The 11,726-nt window shown below is 40.2% G+C and overlaps 1 long non-coding RNA gene across 3 annotated transcripts; it reads right to left on the bottom strand.

Moving 5' to 3' along the window:
- Positions 1 to 4,211: 4,211 nt before the first annotated feature.
- LOC122436341 lies at positions 4,212 to 11,635 on the bottom strand. Of its 3 annotated transcripts, none has more exons than XR_006268003.1 (3): positions 11,499 to 11,635; positions 10,979 to 11,297; positions 4,212 to 6,019 (listed from the first exon to the last, which is right to left on the bottom strand). It is a non-coding gene; the product is annotated as an uncharacterized LOC122436341 (long non-coding RNA). The 3 variants fall into 3 exon arrangements; XR_006268002.1 differs by having other exon boundaries at positions 10,979 to 11,265; XR_006268004.1 differs by lacking the exon at positions 11,499 to 11,635 and adding an exon at positions 6,897 to 6,994 and having other exon boundaries at positions 10,979 to 11,492.
- Between the last annotated feature and the right edge of the window lie 91 nt (positions 11,636 to 11,726).

The raw sequence follows: 11,726 nt of genomic DNA, 5'->3' as shown, positions 1-11,726 counted from the left end.
TAAAAGGTTAATCTGAGCTTGGATGAGATTCAGGATTGGTAGATTCGGGAGTTTTATTTACTCAGCATCCTCTGTGTCAGACATTGGGCTACACCACATGGGGCAGGCAGAAATGCAGGTCTTGATTATTTTTCTTTGTCCTCAATTACTTCCTTTCCCTCCCCCCTTCCTCTTTTTCACTTCACTTCCTTCCCTTCTTTAAACATAGTACTTCTATTTTTCTCCCTTTTTTTTTTTAAAGTAATAGATATACTTTGTGAAAGCAATAATTCACAGGGCAAAAGGATATTTAGTGAAAAGTATCTCTCCCTTTCCCCCTCCTAGTCTTACTGCCTAGAGACAACCACAGCCATTAATTTAAGTCTGTGTCTTCCAGAGGATATAGGCCTATAGGAGTGTGTGCAAGTATCTATCATACTCCTCCCCCTTTTTAATCCAAATAGGAGGAAGCACATCTGTATCTTTAAAAATATATATTTTAAGGAGCTTTCCACAACAGTAGATAAAATTCTAACTTATTCTGTACAGTATTCTATTGAATGTATATTTCACAATTCACTTAACCAGCCTCTGTTGTAGACATTTTCTACAGCATACAAGGCTGCAATATACTTATTAGTACATAAATCTTTGAAAATTTCTAGTATTGGAAGTGTACTGAAATTTTAAAAATTCAGATGGTAGCATATTACCCACCAAAATATTCTAATTTATAAAATTTCAGCAACATCATATTTATTACCAAACCTTTGTTCTTTGCCCATCTATTAGGACAAAAATGGAATTTTATTGTTGTTTGAAAATTGACACCTTTTCATATAAAGTCAGTTTATTATCTTTCTATAATCTAATATAGCCTGTCTTTCCAATGGACTACTTATTTTGTTTTGCCTAGCTTGCTTATTAATTTATAAGAACTTCCTTTATAAGAAGGAAATCTTTGTCAATAAATAGTGTAAATATTTGTGCCAGGACTGTATTTTTAAAGTTTGTTTATGGTAATTGTTTTGCCATGCACACTTAAAAATTTTTGTAGTCAAAATTTTTTAATTGAAGTATAGTTGATTTACACTGTGTTAGTTTCTGGTGTACAGAGAAGTAATTCAATTGTACATATGTATACATAGATTCTTTTCCATTGTAGTTTATTACAAGATATTAAATATAGTTCCCCATGCTATTCAGTAGGACCTTATTTATTTTATACATAATTTGTACCTGCTAATCCTAATTTATCCCTCTCTCTCCCTTTCCCCTTTGGTAACCAAACATTTGTTTTCTGTGATGGTGAGTCTGTTTCTGTTTTGTAAGTAAGTTCACTATATTATTTTTTAGATTCCACATAGAAGTGATATATGATATTTATCTTTCTCTCTCTGACTTAGTATGATCTCTAGTCCAACCATATTCCTCCAAATGGTATTATTTCATTCTTTTTTTATGACTGAGTAATATTCCACTGTGTATATCTACAACTTCCTCCTTTCATATTTTAGTGGACATTTATGTTGCTTCTATGTCTTGGCTGTTGTAAATTGTGCTGCTACAAATATTGGAGTGCAAGTATCTTTTTGAATTACAGCTTTCTCCAGATATATGCCCAGGAGTTCGGGATTGCAGGATCATATGGTAACTCTAATTTTAGTGTTTTAAGGAAGCTCCATAGTGGCTGCACCAACCTACATTCCCATCAGCAGGGTAGAATGGTTCCCTCTTCTCCAAACCCTCTTCAGCATTTGTTATTTGTAGACTTCCTAAGTGATGACCATTCTGACCAGTATGAGGTGGTACCTTGTTGTAATTTTGATTTGCATTTCTTTAATAATTAGCAATATTGAGTAACTTCTCATGTGCCTGTTGACCATCTGTATGTCTTCTTTGGACAAATATCTATTTTGCTCTTCTGCCATTGTTTTTGGTTGGCTTGTTTGGTTTTTTGTGTTGCATAAGCTGTTTGTATATTTTGGAAATTAAGCCCTTGTTGGTCACATGGTTTGCAAAAAGTGTATAGTCCTAAGTGTACAGCTAGATTAATTTATGCATATATTTATACCCTCTAAAGGGCTTCCCTGGTGGCTCAGACAATAAAGATCCGCCTGCAATGCAGGCTTAGACAATAAAGATCCCTGGGTTGGGAAGATGATCCTCTGGAGGGAGGGCATGGCAACCCACTCCAGTATTCTTGCCTGAAGAATCCCCATGTACAGAGGAGCCTGGTGGGGTCACATGGGGGTCCATGGGGTTGCAAAGAGTTGGACATGACTGAGCAACGAAGCACAGACACCCTTCAAACATACCCTTTAAAACACTGCCCAGATCTAGATATAGGACATTACCGACACCCTAGGAAGTCCTTTTAGCCTCTTTAGGCTAATATTCCCTCAAAGGTAATCATTATTCTGAACTTAATCACCATATATTTGTTGTGCCTATTCTTGAAATTCATATCAATGGAATCATATAGTTTGTAATTTTGTGTATATTTGCTTTTGCTTAAAATTATGCTTATGACATTCATCCATTTTGTTGTGTTGTGCTTTTTTCTCCCATTGCTGTAGAGTACTCTAAGAATGTACCAAGATTTATGTGGCCATTTTAATCTTAATGGACATTTGGCTTGCTTCCAGTTTAGGGCTATTATGAATAATTTTTGTATAGATCTTTTGGAGAACATACATACTCATTTCTGTTGGGTATACACCCAAGAATAGAATTGATGGATCCTAGGGTATACATTTGCTAACTTTATTAGAACCTGCCAGTTTACCAAAGTGGTTGAACCAATTTACATTCTCATTAGCAGTGTATAACAGTTCTCAGGTGTCTTCTGTTTTTGTTAGCAATTAATAAGGTCCTTTTTTTTTTTTTCCCATTTTAACCATTCTGATGCAGTTGCACTAGAGACCACTATTTCTAAATTTGAGTATTTTAACATATTTTCTCCACATCTAGACTCTTTTCCTATACTGTGGTGATCATTCTAAGAAATTTCCTGTGGAACAATGTCTGTTTGTTTTGACTGACATGTAATGTTGAAAAATGTGCGGATGACTATAGTGACCTTTCTGACCCACTATTGAATAGGAATATGCATGACAACTACTGCACAGGATTATTTTAAAGACTGCATTATTTAAAATTATTGTGAAGATTAAGTTACTGAGCATAGTTAATATATCTGAAAGAACTCTGAAGGGAAAGCACTTGAGCAAACAAGTACTGAGTCCAAACTATTAAGCTAGGTGCTATTCTAGGCACTGTGAATAAATCAGCGAACAAAACAAAGACCCTTGCCCTCATGGAACTTATACTTTAGGGCAGAGGCAGACAAAAATAAGAGACATAATAAGTGAATTATATAGTATATCAGAAAGTTGTAAATGCTGTAGACTAAGGTAAGAAAAGAAAGAGGAGGGCATGGAGGTTTAGTAGTTGAGGGAATGTCACATTTTTAATAGTAAGGTCAAGTGGAGTCCATGCCTAAGTGGCACTTGAGCCAATGTCAAGAGGAGGCGAAGGAATGAGTCATGAAAATACCTTGGTGGGGAAAAGCATTTTAGGCAGAGGGAGATCTGAGGCAGGAGCATTTCTGGCATGTTGAAGGAATTGCAAGAAGGCTAGTGTAGCTGGAGGAGAGTCAAGTGGGAGGGAAATCTCTCCTCTCAAGAGGCCGCCAATCCTATTGAATTAGAGCCCCACCCTTATGACTTCACATAACCTTCATTACCTCCTTAAAGGTCCAGTTACCAAATACTGTCAAATTTGGGGTTAAGGCTTCATATCAATTGGGGTGGAGAGACACTGTTCAGTCTATAACAGCTTGCAAAGGTGAAATTTTCAACCTATTAACATTCTCTAACACAACAAGACTGAAGTGGTAACCTTGAACATTAACCGAGTATTTTTTGTATTAGTGCTTCTGAAGGTTTGCTGCTGATATTTGTCCTTTGTGCCCATCAAACTGTGAATGGACAGTTGTTTATTGTATAATTGACATATAGCATTATATAAGTTTCAAGTATAGAGCATAATTTAATATATATATGCATATGTTGCAAAATGAGCACCATGAGTCTAATTAACACCCATCACCACACAGTTACAATTTTTTTTCTCTTGTGATGAGAACTTTTCAGATATATGCTCTTCACAGACAGCTATTACATATTTAAATGTGCCAAGATTAACTTTAGGTTCCACGCACAGAAACACTTCATCAGAACCCATACTATCTAGCATGCTGCCCTGCTTCTGAACTGAAGCTCAGTCCTTCCCTCCCTTACCCCAAATCCAATGAGGTTACTCTCCCTTTTTGAATAAAGGGGAATAGCGATTTTATTTTTATATTTTTGTTAAGTATGAGAAAGGCCACAGTACCCGGTTTTTGAATGGGGTGTGTTTATTTTAAGCTCATGTGGTGTGTTTCCAGTCATTTTTACTGTGAAATTTGGGAGTGTGCGTTTGGAAACGCTTCAGCTAATCTCAGCCAAGTAAATGAGAATTTTCCTTCTGTTGAAGACAGGCAACTTCACATAGTGCGTTGTATCGGAATCCACGGAAGGCACTGTTTATTAGCTCTCAGTCTGCAATGAGAAAATAAGACTCAAGGGCCTCAAGTTCTAACTAGTCAAAGAACCTAGATTTTATATGATGGGAAAGCTCTTTTGAAAGTTTGTGAGCTCTTTTAAGCTAAGAAACAAATTTCACTTCTTATAACAACACACCCAATAGATGAAAAAAAAAACAATATATGTTGTTTCATAAGCATCATATGCTTTGAGTGGATGTTACCTTCCTAAGAGATTAAACAAAAACCTTGAAATTAACATTCCATCTCTCTGGATGCTCTTCTCAATAAACATAATAAAAGAACCTGTATAAATTTAAACTTAATTAAGAATTTCTCCCACTTTATTTTCTAACTTCCTCCTTATCTTACTGTGAAGGGACATTTCAACAAAGCAATTACATTCCACAAAGCTTCTTATTAAATACAATTGTAACATATTTCTTTAACTGTGATCAGTGTAGGAAATTAAAACTATAATTTCTGATTTCCACAGTGCATTCAACTAATTTTCATCTTCATTGTTTCTATCCTGCATGCACGGTCATCTATCATGGGGCATCTGTACCAGATTTCTCTCTGACTTTCCTGCTTCTACTGTCTCCTGCATTCTTCTTGCTGTAGCAATCAGAACCATCAGTCTACTTCTCTCCTTAAAACTCACTGTGCTCTGAATAAAATTTAAAGTCCTTGCCTTGGCTGAAAGGCCGTCTGTGATCTTGCCTCTAGCATTCCTCTCTGAATTCTTTTCCTACTACTCTCTCCTGGGTAACCAGGCTCCAGCCACCTTAGCACTCCTCTGTTCTTCAATTTCAGACCTTGGCCTGGAATTCTTGGATCTCAGGTCCTCAGTTAATTTCCTCTTACTTGTCATTCAGGTCTTGGCAAACTGTAACCTTCTTAGCCAGACATTCTCTGGGACCTCCGTCTAATGTAGCCTCTGTCCTTTCCTGGTCACCCATCACTTATATTTCATCTGTTAATTATAAGCACTATTACTACGAGGGGCAGGGGCTTCCCAGGTGGCACTAGTGGTAAAGAATCTACCTGCCACTGCAGGAAAGGCAGGAGACACAGGTTTGACCCCTGAGTCAGGAAGATCCCCTGGAGAAGGGAATGGCAACCCACTCCAGTATTCTTGCCTGGGAAATCCCATGGACGGAGCAGCCTGGCGGGCTACAGTCCATGAAGCTGCAAAAAGTCAGACTGATTGACTAAGCACCACCACCACTATTACTACGGGAAACTCTCTTGATCATTTACTTATTTTGGGTTTGCTGTTGATGGGATTCAGGAAATGATACCCCAAAATATGGCCATTTGGCACACTGAGTATTTTAAGCTGAAGGAATTTGAAGAAACTGGCAGAAGCAGGAAGTTCTCTCTGTCCTCCAGTCCTTCATCCCCGAAGCAGCTCATCTGGTCCTCAGGTGAGAGGTACTCTCCTTATGCCTGCAGGAAAGAAAGAAACATCCTTATATCCAAGATGGACAGATAGTGGGAAAGAATCTGAGCAAACAGGCCTTGCTAAATTCCCTCAGTTTACTACACTTAGCTCATCCTCTTTATCATATCTTTCCAGGTCTTTCCATTCTTTGTCAGTAGCACAAAAACACTCAGGGTTACCATTTCTTCTGGTCTTCATTTCCTTATGAAGGCTCTCGTGTCACATACAACTTATATTACATAAATTTGTATACTTTCCCCCTATTAAGCTGTCTTTGCCAATCTAATTTTTAGACCCAGCTAGGGATCCTAAGAGGCTTGGGGAAAACTTTTTCCTCCCCTACACTGTCTTCTTCCCCACGAAAGGAGGGACCTTGTAAGTCTGTTCATTGCTGTAAACCAGCACCTGAAACTGGAGAAGGAAATGGCAACCCACTCCAGTATTCTTGCCTGGAGAATCCCATGGATAGAAGAGCCTGGAGGGCTGTAGTCCATGGGGTCGCAGAGAGTTGGACACAACTTAGCACATAGCACAGCACCTAAAACAATGCCTGCTCATGACAGCTACTTCCTGTTATCTGAACAAGTGACTCCTCACTAAAGACAAAGTGCTCAACTTGATGGAGGATACACCAATGAATCAAAAAGGGACCATGTTCTCAAGGACCTCGAGGTCTACTGGAAACGAAAACAGACAACATGCTATTGGTTTTGGAGAAGGATGAGATGGCATCCTGCTGTGGGAAAGCAAAGCTGGTCTTGAGTAGGAGGTTATAGTTAAGCTGAAAGATAAAAGATGGGTATTTTGGTATTTTCTCTTTCATTCAGTGTTCCCTTTGTCCTACTTCGTCTGGAAAACCCGACATCTGACTGCTTAACTAACCTCTTTGAAAGCATGTTGGCACTGCACTTGTTTCTGAATGTTCCTATTGTTCTGTGAATTTGGGCTTCATGCGTTTGGTTATTTGCAGGCAAGTGCACCTATGGGCAAAAATGCACATTTATGTATAAACAGTGATACAGATTTTGACAATAAATTAGTTTGTCTAACTGAAATAAAATTTTCCATGTAATTGCTTTTATAAGTGAGCATATTTTAGCATTAGCATACAAATGAGCCCACAGGCCTAGACAAATACAAATGCTAATAAAATGTAAAGATACAATGGAATATTAATCCTGAGTTCAGTTAGGTTATTAATGTTAGGCTGCATTACATATATCATTTCCACAATACAGGTAAGCATGAACATTTTCTAAGGCAGTGAAAGATTTTGTGGATCAGAATTTTTAAAATCCAAGATGATTTCATTATCATCTGTGGAAATAAAAGCAGGATAAATGTTCCTGTATTCTGTGTAGAAGGCAAATATTTGTTTTTATTTTTCCACTCTACTTCTCCCCCATGCTCTGCCACCTTAATACTTGAGAATGACTTCATCATAAATATGATGATTTGATTTACTGTTATTAGAGATTCAGGTTTCCATGAAAGAAATAGAATGTAAAAGTAAATAAAAAGTTCTCCCTACACTTGCTTTGCTCTGGCACAGAGCCACGCACTACTCCAGGGGAACTATTCAGGGGAGAGATGCCCCTAGAGTTGTTGGCACACAGACCTCAATATGATGCATCTCTGTACAATGGAGTAAGCAAGCCTGGGTCATTTGAGGGAATTTGGGAATTTACACTTGCCCTTCTGAAGTTTTCCACTTAAGTTAGTGTTAAGTCAGGGAATACTTAACTTTCATTAGGAACACTCAACAATATTATACAACAAAATAAACTTTCCAACTTGTCAAAAAAACATGTATGTGAGTGTATGTAGTATACTAGTGTGTGTGTGTGTGCTCATTCATGTCTGACTCCATGGACTGTAGCCCTCCAGGCTCCTCTGTCCATAGAATTCTCCAGGCAAGAACACTGGAGTGGGTAGCCATTCCCTTCTCCAGCAGATCTTCCTGACTCAGGGATGGTACCCAGGTCTCCTGCATTGTCAGGCAGATTCTTTACTGTCAGAGCCACTAGGGAAGCCCATATGTAATATATATTAGGAGCAAATCAAGCAATCTCTCCTTTTCAGATTTGCTAAGAGACCCCTTCCCTGCCAAACTATGCAGCCATGCAGTTTACAAGACACTGGATTCCTCTCTGAGCACTGGAAGGGGAAACTGGATAAAAGTATTTTATTACCCTTTGCCTCTTTGATTCAGGAAAGGGCATCTGGGCAAGTCCAACCAATGAGAGGGAGGAAAACTATTACTGGGGCCTTTCGGGAAAAGTTTCCTTGATCTGCTAAAAGGAAATGAGGAAAGGAGACACACTTCCTTCCTGTCATTGGATGTTGTTATTTGGAGCCACTGCAGCCATCGTGGGGCCCAACACATGAGTTCTGCATATTGACACACATCTATGTTTGTTTCCATAGATTAGATGTATAGAGGTAGCCCCAAGAAACCTTGGAGATCACCATATTCTACTGTATCATTTGTTTTTGTTAAGCCAGATTCCATATTGTTTGGCTTATAATATTCCCCAATGGAAATCACAACTATTAAGCCAACCATTAGGTTTGGGAAACAATGATCAATATGGATATGATCTGACTATTTGGTTAGGTGCCATTTTAGAGACAGACATTTGCAATGTGACTTCTTTAATTATGCAGTAATTTCCAGACTAGTGTCCTACCAGAATTAATTCACTAGAGTTTGCAGCTTATTTCTAGACTATTTTAAAACTGAATCTAAGCTTTTTAAGAGGGGTGAATCAAATAGAGAGTTATAAAGGTGATTTAGCAATGCTTTTGGCCTTGTCATAGATATTATTATTTAGCACAAACTAAAATAACTTGAGTGTTTGTTTATATGACCATATGTTAAGTGCTTGCTTGACTCAAATAGCTCTAATCAGTTCTCACAACTGTTAGGTGAGTACTGTTATTATACCTATTTTGTGGATGAGGAAACCAAGGTTAGACAAAAATTTACTCAAGATCTCAGAGCTAGTAAGTAGAAAAGCTGAGATTTCCAGTCTGACTCCAGAACTCAAGCTCCTAATTACTGCAGTTTTCTGTTAAGGGTCAATATAACTTATTTATGGTTGAGGCATGTGGCAGACACTGTTGGGCATGTACTGAACAATCATTCACCCTTTCTCCTTAAGAAACAGAACCCCTATTTTGCTCAGAGTGACTCATGATGTCACTGAACCATGGCAATTCCATCTTCTTGTCAGTGACTGGTCTGCAGTGGGCATGTGACCATTTTCTGGCTAATAAGGAAGATTTTATGGCAGGTGTGAGGGCAGTCTGGGAAAGATTTTTTCTTCTTCAGAAAAATGGTAGCAGCAGTGCCTTTCCTTCCTTTCCTGCTTGTACAAGCTTCCCTTTCTGCTTGACCTCTGAGATGTGATATCTGGAGCTATGGCAGCCACATTGCAATCCAGAGGTGAGAAGCCTGGAGATGAAACCCAACATGAATACGATGTTAGAGAGCAGGCACAAAAAGAGCTTGGGTCCTCAATGATGTGATTGTACTGCTGAACTAAGCCCAAGACTACTTTCATTTGAACCTCATGTTAAAGATGTAATAAATAACTCCATGCTTTAAGTTACTATTAGATACTTCATTCGTTGTAGCTAAAGATATCCTGATAGATACAATCTGAGCAAGAAACGATGTCTTCCCAGAATTGCTGCAAAAATAAATCAAGTGGAGATTATTAAGACTTCATCCAGGAATCTGTTAGTGTAGGTAGTAGTTCAGAAAAAAATACTCCAGCTATGTCTCAGATCTGTGTAAATCTGAGCAATCCACATGATTTCTCTGCTGGTTATTTTCCCTTTTTCTCTCTGGATGTGCTGCTTCCTCTTCTCTGTCTGATTGACTGATTGGGACTTTCAAAAGGCTCTCCTGCTCTCTGGCTCCTGGTTGGATCTGTCTACTGGGATGTACTAGCAGGAGGATGGCGGAGAGAGGTGAGTGAGAGAGAAATCCTCTGGCTTTGCCCTTGGGTGATTACATAGGCTGACTGCCTCTCTGATTGAAGGTCACAGGCTCCTGTCAGGCTGCCCTTTCTGTGATGAGTTTTGGTCCTGTTCCTTCCCCTTGCTTTCTACAGATGGAGCAGCTTGTAGCCTCAGGGTTCCATATTTCCCTTGTGGTTTCCCACACCTTGCCCATATCTTTGTAAAGTACCATTTGTTTCCTGTGGAGGCCCTGACTGATATAATGGTGTGAACAAAATTACTGCAGCTGTTGAAGCTTGGGCTAGTCTACCTGAGATGTGGTGAGATTGTGGAGTTATTCATAGTTTAAATAAGGGCTTTCCCCAACCATTAAAGGAAGACAGGAGACTATATAAATGTCTTACTGCAAAAGTGAAAGTATCCTAGCTCAGAGGAAACACTTTCCACCTGAGGACAAGGTGACCTGGAAGAGATGGCATTTGGGCTGAGGATGGATAGGATTGTTTTAAATACAATGACAGGGGAGAGTGTGAGCCAAATCAGGGAGGAGAGAAAGCTTAAGAAGAGGTTGTGAAAGATTAGTGCTGGACGGGCCTAACATGTCCTTTGTTCACTATTAGTTCTCTCTCCACATCCTTTACAGGTGAGTGAACTTGAAACTGAGATTTGGCCAAGGTCAGATAGTAAGTAAGTAGCATGCCAGGATGCCAGCCCGGGTTTGCTGTGGTTCCTAATCCACATTATAGCCCATCTTCCTTCCCCACCCCACCCCCTGCCCTGCCCCCACCCCCTCCGCCTCCTCCCCCTCCCACCCCCAGCAGTCTCTCCTACTAGACTGTGATCTCCTTGAGAACAGGACTTGCGTTTTCCTCACTCTTGAATCCCAGTATTCTAGCACAGTGTCTGACATAAAATCGTCCTCCTCTTCATCAGCAACTAAATGGTAAGAAGTACCTACTCCGTGCCAGGCCCTATACTGATATTTTATAGGTTACCTCATGTAATCTTTACAACAACTTCAGTTCAGTCGCTCAGTCGTGTCCGACTCTTAGCGACCCCACGGACTGCAGCACGCCAGGCTTCCCTGTCCATCACCAACTCCTGGAGCTTGCTCAAACTCATGTACAACAACTTGGGAGGGTATAATTATCTCCACTTATCAGCCGAAGATGCTGTGGCTCAGAGAGGTTGTCCAATTTGAGGTCACACAGCGGTATGCAGGACTCTGTTTTACCTTTCATCAACCAGACTCCGGAGTCTTTGCCTCAAAGGATAACTTTTGCTGAAGAAATGAACGAACGAGAAACGTTGACTCTGAAGAAATGAACGAACGAGAAACGTTGACTCATTTTAAGTGGTCGGCTGTAACTGGCTACCCCGAGGCTCTGCCACCTCTGTCCTCGGACTCAGCACGACGCCTGCCCTCCAAAGTACCCCAGCTAGTCTCAGTACCCCGTGAAGATAGGCGCCCAGGCTCCGCCCCTACTCCACCCAGCCCGCCAGCCATGCCTCCACCTCGGGCAGTTCGGCAGCTCTTCTATCCGAGTTTTCCCTTTGCTCCGGCCGCCGCACCGAGGGCCTCTCTCAGCCCTGCGTTCTGGAGCCTGTCCCACTCCCCTGCCCCTCCTTCTCGCCCTCCCTGACTCCTCAAACTTTCTTCCACCCTCTTTAAACTTCAGTCATCCTAGTGCCCGCCTCCTTCACTTTCATCAGCCAATCGGTGATTAGCGTTCTCGTCGGGGA

This window comes from Cervus canadensis, chromosome 2 (genome assembly GCF_019320065.1).
Source record: "Cervus canadensis isolate Bull #8, Minnesota chromosome 2, ASM1932006v1, whole genome shotgun sequence".
In the NCBI taxonomy this organism is placed as follows: Eukaryota; Metazoa; Chordata; class Mammalia; order Artiodactyla; family Cervidae; genus Cervus; species Cervus canadensis.
The sequence above is the reverse complement of the archived record's forward strand: the minus strand, read 5'-3'. Positions and strand labels throughout refer to the sequence as shown.